General features: G+C 34.7%; 1 protein-coding gene across 2 annotated transcripts in view; it reads right to left on the minus strand.

Annotated features, from left to right (window-relative positions):
* LOC144434631 (rho GTPase-activating protein 15-like) overlaps nt 1-21,035 on the minus strand; it is an 83,161-nt gene that overhangs the window by 55,349 nt on the left and 6,777 nt on the right. The window lies entirely within an intron of this gene.

Raw genomic sequence — 21,035 nt, forward strand, 5'->3', positions numbered from 1 at the left:
TTGGGTTGAACTAAATATCAGATATGTAAAGATACAGGAAATACAAAATACACTAAACAACAACAACAATAATAGCACTTCTACTACCAGTAATACTACAGTGTGGTCTATAGAAAGTTATACAAATAAACTCAGTCAGGGAACACTTGTAAATCTATTTTCAGACTCAATACAACCTACATGTATTTCTTAATTCAAACGTTTCACCTCCACTGAAAGGTGATGGCTAATGAAGATGAAGACTCAAAGATTTGGTAAAAAAATATCCAATGAAGAAATATTAGTTGGTCTTAACCTGGAAATATCTATTAAGCCCACAGACTTGTCATGGTGTTACTATCTGAGTATCTCTAGAACCTTTCTCGCTTTGGTGTAGAAGTTTCATGAAATAATAACACCAATACAAGTCTCTTACAATAAGTTACATGTAGCTAGGAAACACCATTTTCGGCTGTTACATACATGTATACATGTAACTGTCTATTTACATTTCTACTAGGCCTTGCTGGGGGCAGGGAGGAGGGGGGGGGGGTTACATGACCACAGCAGCCACTTTAGGGAATTCAATCTTAGCTCTGATTGATAAGTCAAAAAAGATTGAAGATATGGCTCTGAATGATAAAGACTATACATCAGGAACTCCAAGTCAGTTTGTCTGATCTAAGAAAAGACTAATAACACTTCGTTTATCATTTGTTTCTCAAAATTCAGATCAAAGTAGATGCTGATGGTCATATAGAAATTTAATGATTTACAATTGCATAGAGAGCACGAAATGTCTCTTTTCCCACGAATTATTTACAAGTTGTGCACATGAATAACCTTACGGTTTAGGATTCGCTCAAGGCAAGATGTGGATTTGGGTAAACATATTCCAAGATTTGGTTTTGCTTTAGGCAAAATGAAATTGGTTTGCAAACGTTGCATGCTCACAGAACAAGACATCAGACTCTTGCAATTACGTTTACTTTGAGAAAGCATGAAAGGGCAGTAACTCTGCCCAGTCTTTTTTACATTACTTTCTCCTTTATAAGTCAGCTTTTACTTAGCATTTCTTACAAACTGACTGTGACTTCCATTGCTGAGAAGATGACAGCTATTTCTATGGATGCCAGTCAGTGCAGTAAAACAGGCTACAGAATCACAGACTGCTACACTCATTCACTACATACATGCAGGGTAGCAAAGTCCCATATCCGGCCTGTAGACAAGCTAGAGTAGACTGGGTGATTTAGTAGGAATTTTGCAATATACAGGATAACATTGATGTAAGTGCTATGTAGTATCAGAAGTAGATACAAATGGTCTCACTAAACACAGCTGATCTAGCTAGAATGCATACATTGTAGTATGGATTTCACTCGTCTACATAATTGTGGTGTATAGTCAACAGTTTTACATTTCACTCTGCTATTTGATAGTTTTCCTTTCTGTAAGACTAACTTCATGGTATGCTATATTGTAATTACAACATGCTTTCTTCATAGTACTGTTTGTCAGTGAATCACGATTTCTTGGTATATGGTATATATTAGATGCTATGGTGTGCAAATCTAAAGATGAATTCAAGAGCCTATTTCCACGCTGTACAACTCAACCAGCAATGTTGCAAGTATCTACAAAACATTATTTTGACATATCTAGCTTCTGCTAACCAGATGGTGGCAGATAATACTCATTTAACAGAGAGAAGCTAATCAGAAGTTTTGGAAACTTGGAGTTTTGTTTCAGACCATTCAGTTTTCATTTGTGTTATTACATGTATAGTTTATACTCTGAAATAAATCACATAAGATAATGGATTCTCTCCTGACAATTTCTAACTTACACAAATATCACATCTCAAATGCAGCCTGGAACAATGTCAATTCTTGATACTTTGTGAAGTTTACTATATCTTTCCATCTAAATCATAGTATATACTGTTTATCTACATGTAGTTCTTATAAGGCTATTTATTTTAATTTCAAAATACTGTAGGACAGAAAAGTATGGATTCCATGACACCTCATATATCAGGTCATTATAGAGTTACACCTTTGGGTTATATTATCATTTATGGACGTGACTTTTAATATCAAGTGAATCAATATCATAACTATTAACAGTGTTATCAGGTGTCCATGGATTGTGACAAAGGTAGTACAGGTAGTACATACTTGAAGCCAGCAGAACACTGGGTAACATGTGCAAGTCAAGGAAGTTTAAACTGTACATGTATATATGCAGACAGACTTCCTAAACAACAGCAATGGAAATAAATACAAACACATTGTGTAAAAATACAGTTTACTGTACTGCACGGGATCTTATACATGTCCATCAATATTGCAGGCCAGACAATGTGATTTTTATTGGGAGTCTTACTTTTACGTTTGGTTCAGCGGTTGGCATACTGAAATGCTGACTGATCATTCACATATGAAACTGTGATCCTCACTCATATACTCATACATTTTACCATGCAAGCAGACTTCCTGATACTACTGAAAATATAGTTCTGCTGAACAGCGCCCTCTCCCAATGCAGATGAGAGATGACAACCAGTGCAGTGATGCACATTACATGACAGAAATCGATCGGATTTAGTTAGTCACCATAAATATGGACTCAAAATTACCAACATTTTTCATAAAGGTGGTTTGTCATGAAACTGAAACTGCATTCCCAAAGAAAGCATTGCAACAAGTGAATGTATCCAAAACTGATCTCATCCCCCGCCTACAGTGTCTTGTACAATGTATAGGATATACTCCAAGTTTTGTCTAGTCAGTGATGACATAATGTACCTATACTTACATGTACATGATGAAATCCAAAAACTCTGAAGGACATGCTTCAATGTATATATCCCCAATGAAAGTCAGCAAAACTGACAAGACAAGCTTGAATCACTAAACTAATCAATATATCCTGCCAATAGTCCTCTAGGAATACCTGCACATTATTCATATCAACCACAGTAAATGTCACAGTGGAAATGACCCTGACAGCTACATAACACTCTCGAGGAAATCCATCATATCAAGTGAAAGAGAAAAAAAGACCAAATCAGCAATGACCTTACAGCAAAACAGTCCATCAGGATACCCCAGTCTACATGTAATTAGCATAGCGAATTCTCATGAGGGTCAAACGAGGACACAAGAGATGAACAGCTTATCGACTGTCGTGGATATTGTATTGTTGAATATTGATTTGCTGTATGTATCACTATTTAGCTGACTGATTATGTGATATATTGCACATTTGCAAGTCATCATTATATAGGTCAATACAGGTTGTTTATGTATATTTCTGATTTGATAATGTCATACTGTCACACTGCTTTAATGTATTCAAACAGGTTTTAAAATCACCACTTTACTTTGAATACATGGCAGGGTGGGGAGGGAGTGTTAAGTTTTAAATACAGTGATAATTATTTCCTGGTTTAGTTTAATGCTCATAACATATATCATAATTTATATATTGCAGTGTCATTTTTGCTATGTTTCTATTAAAACAATTCATGGCAGGCTGCAAGAATAGTTTTCTTCCAAAACATTCACACATACACAGACTTGAGAATACAAATGTAGGTCTTACAATATATGACTCCTATTTTCACAGACTTCATTTCTAATATACTTATATCCTCATTCCTTTTCAATAAATGTATTTCATAGCAAAGGTATACAGCTAATACCTATTATGGTGTGTTGTTGTTCTGGGTGAGAGAGCAAAATTGGTGTCTACCTGTCAAAAACATGTCAGCTACATGACAGGTACAGTACATTATAAATAGTGCACTACTGGTGTTGTACATTATATATGCACATACAAGGTCTGCAATGCAGTAATGGATTCTAGAACAGGGTAAACTGAAAAATCTGTAATGGTAGCCTAGGGATACATTTACATGTCCCGGTACTATCTTCGAAGTCCCCTTCCTTGAAGCTAACATGTGATATTGAAAGACTCAGTATGCACGTGCACGCACACATGCACGCACGCACACACGCACACACACACGCACGCACACACACACACAAATATGAAGTCTCAGTAAAATTATTTGGAAACCCAGGCAGATTTGACTTATTCACTTGCTTGTCAAACTCTGTGTGTGTGTGTGTGTGTGTGTGTGTGTGTGTGTGTGTGTGTGTGTGTGTGTGTGTGTGTGTGTGTTTGACAAGCAAGTGAATAAGTCAAATCTGCCTGGGTTTCCAAATTATTTTACTGAGACTTCATATCTGAAGAAAAAATTATGGTAATATTAATAATAGCATGCAATGTACAGGAAGTTAAATACATGTTTATATAGGTTTTACCCTAGTCTATTATCATAGTCCATAAGGTATGCCATGACTCCTCTTACTGGAGATAGGAGGCCGGTGAGGACAGAGTGACAAGACATATCTTACAGTCTACTACTATCAAGGCTCTGAAATCTTACAACTTATAAAATATACATACATATGTAACAACACTGAGGCAAGAAATCAGTCAGGTACATGCACCAGACTCTTTTTTAAAGGCCAGTGTTTGTATCCCACATTAGTATTATATCATATTATAAATGAAGCCATATGATACAGGATAATTTACATGGGGATCATTCATTTGTTCTGGGTCAACCCTTTCTAAAAACTCTGTCAAATAACTATTTTTCTCACCAAAATTTTAATCCTAATCTGAACCGGTCCTTAAATAACACTTAAATAGTCACTATAATCTATTCCAAACTGAACTAAGTTATCATCTCCTTCCTTTTCATAAATTACCCTCTACGATGAAACTTAGCAACATTAGCAATTACTGGCATGTTGATACTTCTGTCAACTAACAGATTATCATAGATTATCAAACACATAATAAATCTTAAAACCCATTTATTTTGACGATCACTACATATGATGATGAGAACCAGAATTCAGTAGGAAATGAATATCCATATTAATATTAATATCATATAGCCATAACAAGTACATTAATTAACATATCATTTTAAATTATTGGATTTCCCGTCATTTTTAATAAATCTAATTCTTTAACATAGGAAAGTTTATCAGATTTCAAATAAAATTATGTATTTTTGCCAATCCAACACAATGTTTTTTATCTTTATGGAGAAAAGTGACAGTCTTTACAAGTATTCAACACATACAACTATTCTCATAATTATTTATACTAAATCTTGTAAAGTAAGTGGGAGGAGTGGAAGCATCATACATGTATGCATGTAGTGATTACAGCACATTTCAGCTAATATAACAATATCTGGCCTCTCATTTTACAGATACCATATATGGCTGTCATAGCAGTACAAGGAAGTCATAGTGTATACATGTAAATAATCTGAACCTCAATTCATGTCAGCCTGTCTGTACAAATGTACATACATGTACATACAGTACATATAAAATGTACTTTCACATGTACATTTCTATACATTATACATGCAACTGCACACATATAACATGTAAAAAATGTAAAAAGTGATTTTTAATATTCATTTCCAGACAAAATGAACATTATGATACTTGTATTTATTTATTTATTTATTTATTTATTTATTTATTTATTTATTTATTTATTTATTTACGTACTTACTCACTCACTCACTCATTTATTTATTTACATGTATGTATATTTATTTATTCATTTATTTACTTACTTACTTGCTCGCTCGCTCGCTCGCTCTTTCACTCACTCACTCACTCACTCACTCACTCACTCACTCACTCACTCACTCACTCACTCACTCACTCACTCACTCACTCACTCACTCACTCACTCACTCACTCACTCACTCACTCACTCACTCACTCACTCACTCACTCACTCACTCACTCACTCACTCACTCACTCACTCACTCACTCACTCACTCACTCACTCACTCACTCACTCACTCACTCATTCATTCATTTATTTATTTACATGTATGTATTTATTCTGACTAAAAATTACCTACAATGTATGTACAGTTGTAATTGGACCACATTTTAGGTACATGTACATTTTAAGGACATGTCCGAAAATGGCAAGAACATTTAATACATTTGAAATGACGATAGCACATGTACACACATCTCTAGTCTAGTAGTACTAGGATATGATGAGAACTACATGTATTCTAAATGTAGGAATAACTGCACCATCACTGCATAAATATGGCAAGAGTCCAAATTAAGACATCCATAGAAATCTATACCATCATGGTAATTCGAGTATTATGAGCACTTTTTCCATAAATAAACATGAAACCATCATTTTGAAACCAGCAATTAATTTGACTGACAGTTTAATATGTGATTATATTATAAATGTTTTCATTTTAATCCCAAAATATCATTTTGATGTATATATTCCATTAAAAACCTGTGGCCCATTTGACTTATATTGACGAATATATATGAGTCTCACAGATGGGTATAATGTACATACACACTATTATAATACATATTTAAGTTACAAATTCAGAAAAGAATTCTAATCAGCCAAAAATCTGCCATCAACAGAATTCTGAGCTTTGCGTTTAATTTTTTTTTTTTTAGACTTTACCTTTTAATCTACTGAGTATGAATTCTACAATATTATAAAAATGCACTAAAAAATTCCAGAAATAAAACTGAAATCTTAGAATTGGCTATTACCCTGGCACTGTAGTTTAATTAACTCAGGGCACACCTAGACAAGCTGACATAATTCATAAATGTACCTCACCATTATGTATTCAATTGATGTCTTTTGAAGAAATTGAATTTGCTGAATACCCATCAATTGCCTATAGATGTGTACATATAGTGATGTCTTGTCAAACGAAACGTCCATTGCCTTTAGGCCATTCATTATTATCCCAGGCAATATGTAAACCATCACATATTGTACAACTGCCTTCCTATACTATACACAGTACATTATATTTCATATTTCTATGCACAACATATGCAAATTTAAATGTAAAACATTATATTTTATAACATATATGCCCACATTGAATAAATATGCTATATATATATATATATATATATATATATATATATATATATATATATATATATATATATATATATATATATATATATATATATATATATATATATATATATATATATATATATATATATATATATATATATATATATATATATATATATATATATATATATATATATATATATATAATTCAATTACCTCTTATAACTTCCACATACATCATCCATGTATGTCTCAGGTTTTTACATCATTTTTCAAAAAAAAAGCATGAATGTACAATATATAAACACATGACTTAGAAGTTAGACATTACTACATTTTCCAAAATATACCAACAATACAACAATGTTTTTGTCTTGACATAGGCAAGTTATACTCAATTCTTTTAGCCTAATTCACGAGGTACAATACACTGAGTTGGAAGGAATATGGACCAGACTGTAGGCAAATATTAAAATGAACAAACAGACAAAACACATTCACAAATTTTGTCCAGAAACAAAATAAACTACATGATTATAAAAGTAAACCCTAGAAAACCAATAAATCTTCATGTTTAATCTGGAAGTAATCAAAGCTTATTTTCTGATTACTATCTCAGCGATTAAAGAATGCCTTGAAGGCTTTTCACTTTCCATATTGCATGAATGCCTTCAAGGCATTTTTTATATTCTTCACACAAATATCACTAACGGAGTCTTTAGACCTACATTGAACGTAATCTCTCTCTACACATTAGATATAATCTTTCTACACACCATGTAAAGCTTCTGGAGAGAATTCTATCCACCTATCCAGATTAAGTCATTATTTCAGCCGTCCACAGGACATCAGAACAGCTGTGTCTGTCATTCTCTTACCAAACTTAATATCATGTTCTCACAGTTTGCCTGTTATAAAACAATCAAAGCAAACCTCTCCCTCCAACTGTCTCTTTCATGCGTGTCTGTCTGTCTGTCTGTCTGTCTGTCTGGGTGTGTCTGTCTATCTACCGGTATCTGTCTACCTCCATCCATCCCTCTCTCTTCTCTTACACAATGTGTATGTACAGTATGTAAATGTATTTATTGATAATAGTATTAAAACTGTCAGTAGGCGTGCATAATGTTGTTTCGTAATTGTAGAAATGTTTTATTTCTGTTCACTTCCAATATATATCAACATATATTACATATTTCTAAAGGTTAGATATCTTACAATGTAAACATGTATATCACTTTTACTTTCATGAGCAATGATGCATACAGTATCTAAAGATTCATTCCATAGCAACTTTCGACAAGATATTCTCATAATCGATAAATACCATGTCAGTTTCTTTTATACAGATGGAGTACATTTATGACGGCCTGGTATATTAAATATTGCAAATGTAGCTATAAAAATATTTAAACTAAATTGTACAGAAATTGTTAATATTTATATTCACGGAAAGCATTGTAATGTTATCAGTCCCTTGACCCTGTGCACTTTTCATGCATGAGAATGTACATCAATACAATGTATATATCTAACATAGGCTTGCATACATGTGTTTACAACAACCAACTGTGTACCCTCCAATAAGAGACAAAATTTGTCGTTATGGAGCAAAATGCTAAAAACTGGCTTTTCATTTGAGTGACCACAGAAGAAAAGAGATTTGGTGCCATGGATAGCCTCTAGACTACACATATCCTAAGGAATAGTGTAGTCTATAAGGAATATGGGAACATCAAATTTTGGTCTGTCATGAGAAACTGTAGCACATCAGTTGGACATCATCATGACTGTACATGTATGAATAAACGTTCTACCATTACATCTGTACATAATGTAAATGTTCTTACATGGCAAACATTTTCTAGCAGTTGTTAGGTACATGTACATGTATATTGTGCAAAATGTATACTGCATTTTAGAAAAGTGTTGATTACTAAGTTACACTTATACTTACATCTTAAAATGACAAATTATGCAATAAATGTCATGTTATATATAATAGCGCCATATTTTGCACATATTCATGTACATTCTGTATGTCATATATCACACACAAATGTATGAATATTGCACTACAGTTGTAATACAGTATTGATGGAGGTCAAGGGGGTCATTTGCCATCCATATTGGGGTCAAGGAGTCATTCACTCCCTTCTATTATCTGGAGGGGTGTATTGCTCAATGGGCTCATCAGCTGCACTTTCAAACTCTAATATTATTTCATATATATGCCTCGTAAATGTCACTGTTATATCTTTCAGTATCCCAAGTGTGATTTTATTCTAGTTACATGTATCCCAAGACAATGCACGTCTTACAAAGTTCTCTTAAAACTTAAGTGCAATGTAATACTACTTAGCATGGTGTGATTTTGTGAAACTTTTATCATCATTTTTGCCTTGTAAACTTTCTAATTTTTTAGTCACATAGTTTCATGTAATTCTAATTGTTATTTTAGTCTCTAGTCTCAGTAAGCAATGTTTATCACTTTAACCATGTAAATTGTTGTAACTTTTGACAATTTATCCACATAATGTATGTACATTTTTAGCATTGTATAAAAGAGCACTGAAATGTACCATGTAGTGTACTATGTTATGTAGTACACTTTTTAGGAAATTAAAATACAATTTATTATTAAATTTCATCCAGCAATATCTGGTTTGTGCATAGACTCCAAGTCACAAGTGGCCAATTGGCAAGGTGGTGAAGCTGTTATCGTACCGAAGTGACACAATATAAGCATCACTGGACAGACAAATATAGCATTTTATTGTACAAAATGTACATGTATGTTAGAGTAAACTGATCCAGTAAATATCTGTTTGTATTTATGTTGGTGAATTGATAGATTGCCAACTTGTATCCTGATTCCTAGTATACAAAATGTAGACTTTGTAAGAAATGCACACTAACACTAACACTAACAGGGACTTTGTCTGCAAATACACAGTACCTTCATTTGCTCTGATAAGGTGACATTTGTTTTTAACACAAACATTGACAAATACACAGTCACTGTTGGCTGAAAGTTGTTGTCGTCTTTGCTAGTTGACAAATAGTTACCAAGGGTGGAGTATAAGAAACACAATGGATACTTGAAGAGTCACTCAGATGAAATGAACCTCAACAGACACAAAGAATGTCATGCACTATTTAGGAATCATAGTTTAAAAAGAATGTGATGCAAAGTATAGGACACATGGTAGAACAGAAAGATGCACTCACTTTGGTCCTTGTTCAGTCAGGCTTGATATGTACACAAACCTGTATGCTGTTCTATATATCATGTACATGACATCATGTATGTTTCTGGCTATCTCAGCCAAGAGTTCATGCACTTATACTTTCACTAACACTTGAATAGTACAACTCTTTGAGTGCTATAGCAACATATTTTGTTGATTTTTATTTATTTTCAGGGTTGCAATATTGACAACCTTTATATAAATGTAGGCATATAAAATCAGATCTCTTGGCCCACCAACACTTAGCCCACAGGATCTGTCATGGTCTCACTAGCCCAGAGATTTAATGTCTGGGCTGGTGTCACTATATCAAGAAGCTCTCTATGTCAATGTAGTATACATGTACCTTTCACACGGTGAAATCATTAAATTTTTGAGAAATGTACATTTCTGTAGGTTTTAGGCTTGACTGAAGGACCAAGTGACTGAATCTTTCTGTTTTATCATGTATTGAAGGGTAGCGAGTCTCAAGATAAATGTAATAATACAAGTTCTCTGCTACATGTAACATACATGTACATTAGGCAGGGATGTTCCTTGAGTTTGACAAGACTTACACCTTCATGTAATGACTGCAGTTTCACACATTAGTATTTACATGAACTAGATTACAAATGTACATGTACATATAGTCTAGTTCCTATAGTGTCGACTCGTTAAGTTTTACACCTCCACTCACAGTTAGAGACCACGTTGGCATCCAGACTAATGTACATATTACAGTATGTGAAAGCATTCACACCCTCACCTCATAAGCACTTCCTTCAAGAGTGTGAAACAAAACAGATACTAGACACGCATCAGAAACTGACACGACTTCTCTGTATACATGTAAATGTATGTATGTAAGTGAAAGTTAAAAATGTGATGTTTTTCCTGGTTTCAATGAGTATCATACATCATGTTACCACTTTGCCAATTTAATTCACTGGATAAAATCAATTTTTGTACATTTCTCCTATTTTCAAACACTCTAAAACTACAGAAAAGCATGGACCTCATTTTACATCTAATTTTGACTTTATCCTCATGAAGTGTCTAAGCTTCACTCCATCTAATTAGACTGGAGGTTAAACTGATCAAAGCTGAGATTTCAAACTAATTCACCGATTGCAAATCAACGTGTCTTGAAGCATGAAGCCAACACAATTAATATTAGCCGGAAACGTACTACCTCACTTCACAGCCCTTCAGGTTAATGTATGCACATCAGGTACACACACGCCTAGATTCATAATAGGTGTATTCAGCCTTGAAATTCTCTGTTGTAGTGAGATTAACACATTTTCCAAAATACCTACAATAAAATTAAAAATTTTCTTCTACACAAAACTGCCAATATTCTTGTACCCAGACATGCCAGATGGATAAATTAATATACATAAAATTTAAACTACTATGTGTTCCTATTGTAGCTGGGTGACATCACATGTCATCACCAAGTCACCAGTGTTTGAACTGCACAGCTATTTGACCTCCATGACCTCTTGAGTATTGTTCTCTGGCAGATGCACCAAGCTAGTAACTAGTTTAGGAAATGGAATCTTTCATATGCAATTTGTAATATGTACACAAGAACGTGATAAAAATAACACTAAAAGAAAGACAATGTACAAAAGGGGTGTGTGATTTTTTCAAGTACATGTATGACAGTCTCAAGCTCTCTCAAAAATACTTTCACAAAAGGGTTTCAAGAGTTATGAATACAATTTACAGTTGCGAGTCAAAGACCAGGAAAGGTGTGTACTCCTCCTAAAAATAAAGATTTGACGTCTACAACCTAAAAATGCAGCCTCTCAACTTGGGTGACTGTTCTGACACTAATTTGCTATCACATCACTATACGCTTTGGAATGTAGAATTTCTGTCATTCAAAGAGGAAGCTCAGAAATCAAATAAGGGCTAGGTGTACTGTCTAGGTACATGTACATGTACCCTCATAACTTGCTGACTGCTATATTTTTGTTCTGATTTGTTAACATCTGACTTGACCACCCTCACATTAGGGAACTTGCAAACCTGCCATCTTGAATATCCTGAATGTTGCATCATGGGAAATATGATGATAAATATGAATCAATTTGTAAACAATATTATTACACTGTTTGTAACCACAAATAATCTAGTCATGGATACCCTGACCACTGTAGGAGGTTTATTCATTGATATCTCAGGATGAGTTACTATGATAACTACAGATAATCCCATAGTCCTTTGCATCTGAGCATGCTCAGTCTGGATTGCAAATCCTCTATTATGACTGACCATGTCATAGGTAAAATGCTTAACTTAAGTTGAATAGCTCTTTTCAAACGGATATGTTTGTCAATGTGTGAGTAATGTTTAGCATGTGATTATGATACAACATGTATGTTGGATAACAAGGAATTGCATCTGGCTGGTGACCATCACTCTATCATCTTTTATAGACACCACAGGTATAACAACAATGTTGTAACGGTACATGTACATTGTACACCTAGCTACACTTACACATACCTGGTCTTGATACAAACAGTAGTCCCAGACACAGACAAGTAAACATCATATCTAAACTATCAAATGCAGGAGTTGTTAATGTTAGTCTGTTAGAATTCAATAGAAAACTGTGAGATGAATTTAACAGTTTATTTTTAATGCTCTTTCTACTGGGGGGGGGGGGGGGTATTGTTTGTACACAAGATCCAACAACTTGGGAAAAAAACAAGATCAACCTCTGGGAAAAACAAGATGAACCTCTAGAATATTCGCCAGATCTGACTACAAAGCCATATAAAAGTCTTGCATACATGTACATGTATGCAAACGAAGGTTTCTGGGCCAGTGTAATCTTTTTTATTTTCATTACTTGTCAGTGTGTCATCTACAAAACTGTACAACAGGTCTTGACGCCCACTGAAACCTGTCGATTTAAAATAATTAAACATGGTAGTTCACAGGTGGACATCAATCTATATCAACACCAATCTAAACATATCAATGCTTATATGACAGCTGCCAGCACAGATCTATACCTTGTATTACATACGGACTGCATATGGCATATACTACCCTGGACGCCGTATGACCTGAGGAATATCTTTCCATATTTCTAGTCCCAAGGAATTCCATATCTTTCCATCTTTCCATCTATCTATCTATCTATCTATGGCAGCCTACATTTTGTAAATTGCAGACTAGGAACAAACCTGAACTATGAGCTGGGTCATGAGATAGGATTGTATATCAAAAAATATGCTGAATGGTTGACTGACTATAAAAGATCCATACTCTATCAAAGCTAAGGTTATGTAAGGGATAGGAGGAGCCGGCCATCCACAGCAAATAGCCACTGTTCTCAACTTGCCTTCCAATGATCAAACTGATCTAGACATACATGTATATACTGATAAACGATAACACAAAACAACTTAAGAGGACAACAGTTGTTGACTTATTGAAGATGGCGTCTTGGCAGGTGAATAAACAAAATCAGACGCTAGGCACCACCAAATACTGATATAGCCTGGAACCATTTCAAAACACTAGGTTATTTCTACTATACATTGTACAACAGATACCATATACTGATTACTGATATTGACAGTTAACATACTGTACATACCTGCATCAAATATACACATATTCACTTTCCAGAACTCTATATAGCAATCTAAGGAGAACCCCCTCAATGCAGTACATGTACATGTGTACATGTACATACAATGTACCTGCATCAAGTGTACAAATATTCACTTACAGAATCCAACATGTAATGTATAGTCTGACAAGAAACCTGTAAATGGGTGACACACATTTGAAGATTCCTACACTTTACACTTTAAAGTGTGTGATTGAATATTTAACTAAACTTGTCGATCTAGTTTCCTCAAAAAGCCTGCTACATGTAAGTTATGAAACTACATGTAGTCAGGAATTCCAGCCATAATATTCAATTACTAGAGAATTTAAATTATATCATGGGTTTACTTTAGTATTGCACTCAATCATGTGGTAGAGCACAAATACAACAATGTCAATACACATGACAACAACAATTATCTAACACTATGTACATGTATATATCTATTTACAGGTTTTCTCTTGAACTTCAATCAGGTCATTATATCATAAATGTACATGTATATCCTTGGACTGAAGCATTATCTTGAATGTCAAGCTGATATCACAAAGGTTACTCAGATTTACATCTGTATAATATCTTGTACTTTTTTAATCTATCAAAAGATACACTAGGGAACTGCCTAGGTGAGCGAGAATCCGAACCCTTGCCAGAGTGCCCTCTAAGAGTCTTAGCCACAGGGACATGTATTCAATCAATGGTTTATTCAGTATTGTTGGCCACCGGCCAAAAAATACAAACTTTAAATATACAAAAATGAACGGATCACCAGACAACATCAGGCCGTTTGAGTTTCAGAGATTCTAGTATTATCTTTTCTTAGTTTAGTGGCATAAAATATATATCTACTAAGTTTTCTGAGAGTGTCAACCTTTCGAGATGACATAAGTAATACAAATTTGTGGTGCAGTGGGGGATTATAAAAGTAATTGGCAATATATTTTGACCTTATACAAGTATAAAATGGGCATACAAGTAAAAAGTGGAATTCATCCTCTACTTGGTTTAAATTACACATTTCACAAAGTCTCTCTACTCTTGGAGTATCATTCCAACGACCAGTTTCGATTTTCAAATTATGTGTTGAGGTTCTAAATCTACAAAGCATCAGTTTGAATATTGGTTTATCAAGAGAGGTTAAATAAGGTTCCAGAGACAATTCCCTTTTAAATGAAGCATAACAATCAAGTTTTCTAGACGTATTAACACTTTCAGACCATAATTGTGTATCAATATCAATACATCTCTGTTTAAATATTTTTAGGAATCTCAATTCATCACCAACACCTTGTTGATCCCATACCTCCCCAAAGCCAAAGCTTTGGAGTAAATGTCTAACATCTCTAGCCCAAAAATTATATTTGACTATGTCAATTTTACTTAAATGAAATTTGTAACATCTACGAACAAGTCTTTCCTCATCCATTTTCAAAATCCTCAACCAATATTTAACAATTCTACAGTATCTATAAACCTTTAAGGTAACTCTTCCCAATTCTCCTCTTATGGCAACGATGGGGGTGTTGTTGTACAATTGCAGGATGTAACGTAACATTTTGTTGTGAGTCTTTTCAGTATCTTCAGCAGGATGGAAACCCCACACTTCAGAGCCATAAAGGAGAATTGGCAGAATTTTACAATCAAAAATTTTCAATGCGACATTCGCGGGTATAGTACCATATCTATGTAGGTTACGTATCAAACTGTATATAGCTCTATTTGCTTGTTCACTTAAAGCCTTTTGGGCTTGGAACCATTTGCCAGTCCACGAAAACATTATACCAAGATAGCTTTGGAAAGAGACTACCTTTACTCGTTGACCATTGTACAACCACTTTTCATATTTTCTTAGACTTCCACCCCTTCTAAATACAATAATTTTGGTTTTATCGATATTAACCGTTAGTTTCCATTTACAACAATATTCATGCAAATTGTTTAATGAACGTTGTAAACCTATCTTAGAAGTACTAACAAATGTGAGATCATCGGCAAAAAGGAGGTAAGTAAGCTTAATTAGGCCTATTTGCGCACCAGAGAATTGATGTGTATTGCTTAGGTACTCCCCTAAGTCGTTTACATAGATACTGAATAAGAGTGGAGATAGTACAGAGCCTTGTTGGACACCGAAGCTACATGTAAAGAAGTCAGTTATACCTCCGGCTGACCTAACACATGCCCTAACATTCTGATACATAGAACGTATTACACGATATAATTTACCCTTGACTCCACAGTTAATTAATTTATAAAACAAGCTATAATGATCAATGCGATCAAACGCTTTCTCAAAGTCTATGAATGCAATGTACAACCTCCCTTTGCTTTGAGCTAGGTAATTAGAAATAGCTGTACTTAAGATGAAAATGTTGTCTGACGTGCAGTACTTCTTACGAAACCCAGCCTGTTCATCAACAATTGGGCTATTGCTATCAAGCCAGGTATGCAGTCGATTATCTAAAATATTACAGAAAATTTTGCCAACTATTGGCAAAAGTGTAATTCCTCTATAGTTACCAACACAATCTAAGTCGCCTTTCTTGTGGATTGGAGCGATGACACCCTTTGCCCAATCAACTGGAAAGATCCCAACGTTAAAAACTTCATTGAAGAGCTTACACATCATTTCTTTAACAATACGTGGACAATTTTTAAAGACATCGGGTGTAATTCCATCAATACCTGGGGCCTTACCCAATTTAAGCTTACTAATACAGCGATCAACTTCCTCAATGACAATTGGGGCATCCAGAATATCTTGGTCATCAGTGAAATTACCTTTCTCAACGTCTACACTGTCAACAAAACACTTGATTTCTTCATAGAACTCGGCATTACCATCACTACTCATACCTGGGGTATTCAATAAATTTGAAAAATAATCAAACCAGTTATCATTAGATATATTACTAGAAATGGGAGACGACTTCGCCTTTACCATAGACCAAAAAGAGTTTGAGTTTGGTTGCTCGGCGGCAGTAACTAACTTTTCCAAATTACATGAGTAATATTCAACTTTCTTTTGCTTAATCAATTCTCTATACTCACGTTTACATTTCTTTAGTTCATCTAAATTAATGTTTGATCTGTTATTTCTATAGGTATTTAACTTACAATTCACTGTACGTTTGAACCTTTCACAATCACTATCATACCAAGAGTTACGTGATGAGCGCCCTAAATCCTCTTTACACCGGCGATTACATTCAATTGTTCGCTTCATCTCACAAGCGGCACTCTTTAACATATTCAGCAGGCAGTCAGCTGCTTGATTAATATTCAAATTACTGACAAATGTGTCAAAACTACGCATCTGTTGTCTAGCATCAGCAGAGTTCCAATAGTTTAGAAATGTAGGTTGCAAATTACTATTCCATACATACTTAATATATGAAGTTACACAGTCGGCATCTTGAGTTCTAACTCTATCGGAATCATTTACATTAACAGACTGGTCGCCATCAAGGCCTTTAAAAAGGATATCGAAAACTAGAGGTTGATGATCGGATTCTACCCTCTTGTCAATATAAAATTGTCGAATATTGAGAAAGTTACACGACTCTGTCAAGAGATAGTCAATAACGCTTGTTCCAATTTCATTCACAAAGGTGAAATCCCCACTACCCAATTCTTTAAATAATCTACCATTGACAATCCGTAAGTTGGTACTTTTACAGAATTGAAGAAGCTCCCTACCGGCAGGATTACAAATCTTATCACTCGAGATTCTTGTTGGAAAATTACTCTTATCATTTACAAGGAAATCATCTGGAAATACAAATCTAGCTATATCGTCATCTGGATTATCAGGCTCATTTGCACATCGGGCATTGAAATCACCACAAATATAAAGTTGTGCATTTGGGAATTCGTCATTAAATTTTGCCAACTCATGTTCAAGAACGTCTAGTGTATGTTCCGTATAAGAATTAGAAGAATTTGCGTTAAAGGGGGTAATATATACAATTGCAAATATAGCAACAGGTGCATAGTCCGTGGCCTTACTGTAAAAGAATAGCCAAACAATATTATCTGAAGAGCTTAGGATATGTTTGACCTTGAATAATAGCGATTCTCTATAAAATATGCTGATTCCCCCAGGATGTCTTCCATATTTCGATGTTTTCACTCTCGACTTATGAACAGATTTAAATCCCTCGATCTCACAGGTTGACTCGTTAGAGACCCAAGTTTCAATCAAACAGATTACATCGAACTCTTTAAAGTATGAAATTAAGTCTCGGTCACACATTTTTGCGACTAAACCATGAATGTTCCAACAAAGACAGTGAAGATCTGTAATGTCTGGTTCTGATTGTTCACAAGAATTGTTTACGTCTACATAATGTTGCTTATTCTGACCTTGGCCGCTATCCTAGCTCCCAGTTACCCTTGTTTCATGTAAAGGCCGTATGTCATCCCTTACATTATCATAGACATATGTGGTCCCGTCAATCTTGAGTTTATCAAACGATAGAAAGGCTCTTTTATTCTGTTCGCGTGCCGTTACTAAGTGACGACCAAGTTTACGTCTGACGTCTCTCACTCTCTTAGTAAAATCCTCTGTAATTTTAAAGCCCGTGCCCTTCAAGTTCTTAGCAGCTTCGAAAACACACCTCCGTTGCTGGAAACGTGTAAACTTGGCAATTATTGGCTGTGGACGCGTGCGAGCATTTGACAGTCGGTGTACCCGATCGAATTCAATAGTATCACCATCGATACCAAGTTTGTTTGTGATAAGAGATTTCACCTTTGTTTCTGTTTGTTCCCAGGTTTCGTTTTCATCTTGTTCCAAACCTTTGAATATTAAATTATCTCGTTTCATCTGGCTTTTCATGGCGTCTAGTTCGCTTGTTAAATTACTTATATGATCATTTAGGACCTTGTTTTCTTCGGCGAGACGGGCGGTATCCTCACGTGCATCTAAGAGTTCTTCTTTCACATTTCGTATGTCAGCTGCAAGATCGTCAATCTTTGTGTTTAGATCACCTGCCATTTTATCCATTTTTCTGCTCAGGTCACCTTTTAGGTTACGTAACTCGCGAATAACATCAGCAAGCTCATAATTCTCGTTATCCGACAGAGTATTCGAAGCAAACAGAGTAGTTTGTCTTGTTCGTCTTTTCTCCGGGTGTTGTTTGCTGTTTTGGTTTGGACCCGGGTTTCTTTCCACATCTCCTGACATCAAAATCATACTAATTAGGGCTAACCTTAGAATTAGACTCATCCCATTACCGTTGACATGTAGTCCACAATGCACTTTGCCTGTTGCACTGGTAGGGTGGTTGAATGTACCAATTCTTGTCCTCCATACTTCAATAGAGATACCCATGACCTAAATTTCCCTCAAGGGGGTACAGGTATACTTTGTGGTTATCACACTCTGCAAATTTGCAGTGTCCTCCGTTGTAATTCGTCAAAATTCGTAAAAGTTTCGGAGCGCGGTTAGCCAGTATGCGTTCCAATCGACGCCCTCTAGTGATGTCCAGGGACATGTATTATTGCTTAGATTGTTGTTTTGCTTCCAGGAAAATGTCAAACGAATCCTGCTACTACAAATGTATCAATATAGTCAAGTCAAAACATTGTTATATTTAGCCTGTAGACAAGGAAAACAACAATTTAAGAAATACTACAGCCCCTATGCTTTAAGCCAACTTGACTTGCCACTGATACTGATATAGTAATTTCTTGAAACACCAAAATTTGGTGTATCTTTATTTCTTACAATGTGGTGACCCCCACAAGAAAAGTAAGATTTCTCATTCTGACTTTAAACATCAAAATATGTTGTCTTTTATTAGTCACTGGAGCAGTGATTCTAAACAGTTTCTTTTCATTTCCTTATAAATTTTCAAATGTACATTGTAGAACAGGATGGTTGTGTTTGTTTGTTTGTTTGTTTGTTTGTTTGTTTGTTTGTTAAAATGTTCTATGGGGACTATCAAATTATACATACTGTTCTCTATACAGTTTAAAAAGAATAGAACAAAATTACACTAAATAAATAAATAGTTGTCAATATCTCAATTATAGATGCAATGTTTCCTGCGATTGAAAACCTCATGTAGAAAGTTTGCGGTATTAATACAATGGGAAATACAATGTACCGTAGAAAGTTTGCGGTATTAATACAATGTACCGTAACAGTGATTCAAAGACCAAAATGCAATGTTTTAATTTTCTGACTATTAAAATCTAAATTTTACTTCACAAATGATTATTGCTATGGCTTATCCTATGACCATTAGTTTCTGATAATATTCAACTTGTTAAATATCAAAAACACATGTATGTGTATGTATATCCTACTGTTCCCCTACTTAGTCAATTGCTGTAAATGTTCAACAGCTACTAAAATCTGCAAGACACACAGGTAATTTTGATAGTTTGCCTAGTGTAAACAGCTGGTAGTCAATTCACGTGAGACATTAATCTAGGAACTATTTTCACTTCATTTTCTTGAAATAACCATAAATAGAAGTCATTACATTCAATTTATTACTGGATACAAACCAACCAATTATTGAGTTTCTCTATACATACACAATTTGTGATTTTATCTTCACGCACTTTTACTGCCGGCTATAAAAGTGAGGTGTTTCTGATTATCCTATAAGGATATGGGCTTACATCAAGGATGTGTGCTTGAATTCACAGCGGATATCACCGTTCAGGCTAATTTTAACACTGCTGGCCTGCTGTGCACTTGCTGCATGACATTGACTTTCAAGTGCACTGTAACTTTAAGTCTTGTCTATGATTTATTACAAATAGACTCATACATCAATCGCTTTCACAGTTTCTCTAAATAAAATACTATAGGGTCATGACTTCAATTTCATTTTTTTCATCTTTTATAACGCCAAATTTTAATGAAACTATAAATCACTGCTGTGGTGTGGACACGAATACACAATTGCAATGTAGACATCTCTGTAATTGTAAAATTTGTAGGGAAAGAATCTTGGAAGTAAATTGAAGTGTCAACATCTACTTTGTCATCAGTCACCACTAACATATTCCTACCTTAAGAAATTCAAACATCGACAAACCTTGTTCTGAAATTAGCAAATCATTGCTTGATTATGGTTTTCATAATTGGAAGTTACCTCTAGATCATCCAGAACATTATTACACATGTAATCATTGAGCAAATAGCAATTTGGTTTCACCAGCAACATACATTTGTACTAGTCTA

This window comes from Glandiceps talaboti, chromosome 4 (assembly GCF_964340395.1).
Source record: "Glandiceps talaboti chromosome 4, keGlaTala1.1, whole genome shotgun sequence".
NCBI classification, from domain to species: domain Eukaryota; kingdom Metazoa; phylum Hemichordata; class Enteropneusta; family Spengelidae; genus Glandiceps; species Glandiceps talaboti.